The sequence below is a fragment of the Ailuropoda melanoleuca genome, unplaced genomic scaffold, assembly GCF_002007445.2.
Source record: "Ailuropoda melanoleuca isolate Jingjing unplaced genomic scaffold, ASM200744v2 unplaced-scaffold2139, whole genome shotgun sequence".
NCBI classification, from domain to species: Eukaryota; Metazoa; Chordata; class Mammalia; order Carnivora; family Ursidae; genus Ailuropoda; species Ailuropoda melanoleuca.
In genome coordinates this window covers 72,271-74,428 of record NW_023190937.1, presented here as the reverse complement: position 1 = coordinate 74,428, position 2,158 = coordinate 72,271, and the positions used below count along the sequence as shown (strand labels likewise).

General features: G+C 43.8%; 1 long non-coding RNA gene across 1 annotated transcript; it reads right to left on the bottom strand.

Annotated features, from left to right (window-relative positions):
• Positions 1-1,597: 1,597 nt before the first annotated feature.
• Positions 1,598-2,158, bottom strand: LOC117797995. Its single transcript, XR_004622776.1, has 2 exons — positions 1,999-2,158; positions 1,598-1,884 (listed from the first exon to the last, which is right to left on the bottom strand). It is a non-coding gene; the product is annotated as an uncharacterized LOC117797995 (long non-coding RNA).

Sequence of the window (2,158 nt, the reverse complement as noted above, 5' to 3'; positions counted from 1 at the left end):
ATAGGCAACAACTTCNCTAGGAATCCATCAAAAGCCTAGAAGAGGATATAGGCAACAACCTCTATGACATCAGCCAAAGCAATTTTTCATAACACATCTCCAAAGGCAAGAGAAACAAAAGATAAAATGACGTTGTGGGACTTCATCAAGATAAAAAGCTTCTGCACAGCCATGGAAATAATCAAAAAAACTAAGAGGCAGCCACGGAATGGGAGAATATATTTGCAAATGATGCTACAGATAAAAGACTGGTATCCAAGATCTATAAAGAATTTCACAAACTCAATACGCAAGAAACAAATAAACAAATCATAAAATGGGCAGAAATTATGAACAGACACTTTTCCAATGATGACATACAAATGGCCAACAGACACATGAAAAAATGTTCAAAATCATTAGCCATCAGGGAAATTCAAATCAAAACCACACTGAGATACCACCTNTTCAAAACCACACTAAGATACCACCTTATGCAAGTTAGAATGGCAAAAATTAACAAGGCAGGAAACAGCAATTGCTGGAGAGGATGTGGAGAAAAGGGAATCCCTCCTACATTGTTGGTGGGAATGCAGGTTGGTGCAGCCACTGTGGAAAACTGTGTGGAGGTCCCTTAAAAAGTTAACAATTGAGCTACCCTATGACCCAGCCATTGCACTACAGGGTGTTTACCCCAAAGATACAGACGTAGTGAAGAGAAGGTCCATATGAACCGCAATGTTCATAGCAGCATTGTCCACAATAGCTAAATCTTGGAAGGAACAGAGATGCCATTCAACAGATGACTGTATTAAGAAGCTGTGGTCCATATGTACAGTGGAATATTACTCAGCTATCAGAAAGAATGAGTTCTCAACATTTGCTGCAACATGGTCGGCACTGGAGGAGATGATGCTAAGTGAAATAAGTCAAGCAGAAAAAGATAATTATCATATGATTTCTCTCATCTATGGAATATAAGAACTAGGATGATCGGTAGGGGAAGAAAGGGATAAAGAAAGGGGGGGTAATCAGAAGGGGGAATGAAGCATGAGAGACTATGGACTCTGGGAAACAAAGTGAGGGCTTCGGGGGGGGAATGGGATAGACTGGTGATGGGTAATATGGAGGGCACATCTTGCATGGTGCACTGGGTGTTATATGCAACTAATGAAGCTTCGAACTTTGCATCGGAATCCGGGTATGTACTGTATGGTGACTAACATAATATAATAAAAAAAATCATTAAAAAAAATCTTAAAGTAAGGTTGTCCCTGAGAACTGTGAAAATTATGCAGTACAGAGGTCTCTTTATCCCTCTCTTCCTTCCATTGAGGAATGGGAAGGTCATCTTCTGGGAACATGTCAACAAATAAAGAGGTTGACAATTCCCCAGACAACTCACCAGGAAGTTTGTTCCTTTTTACTACGTTGCAGGAGTTAGAGGAACTGAGAGAGAACTGAATTCTCAAGGCCATATTGCAAGAAGCCCCCTCTATACATGGTTAGGTTTGAGGAAGCATCTTCCGAGCAAGGAGGGTGGCTGTGAGAACAGGACAGGTTTTGGTTTTACTTCCCCATGAACTCAGACCACTGTGTAAGTGCTACCACTTCTAGCTGAGGCACAGTAATACTCAGCCTCATCCTCAGCCTGGAGCCCAGAGATGGTCAGGGAAGCTGTGTTGCCAGACTTGGAGCCAGAGAAGCGATCAGGGATCCCTGATGGCCGAGTATTTACACTGTAAATCAGAGTTTTGGGGGCCTTTCCAGGATACTATTGGTGCCAGGAGACAACATTATACCTCCCAATGTCATTGCTGGTTCCACTATAAGAAATGGTAACTGTCTGTCCCAGAGCCCCGGACACTGAAGCCGGCTGAGTCAGGGTAGACTGGGCCCAGGAACCTAAAAAAAGGATAAATGAAATAGTTAGCTCTGTGCTGGGGCCTCGGTTGAACCTGAAGAGGAGAGAAAGGATCAGCTTAGATGTCCCCAAGAAACCTTCCATGGGGACCTCACCTGTTTCTTGAGTTAGGAGACTGAGAAAGACCAGAGTCCAGGCCGTGGTGGTGACTGCTCAACAGCACTGCCTTCAGAGACCCCCAATCCCAGGCTTGTCTCTCCCAGACCTGTATTATCTACTCCCCCTCCCTGCCTCAAAGAGGGAGTGGCCTGCATG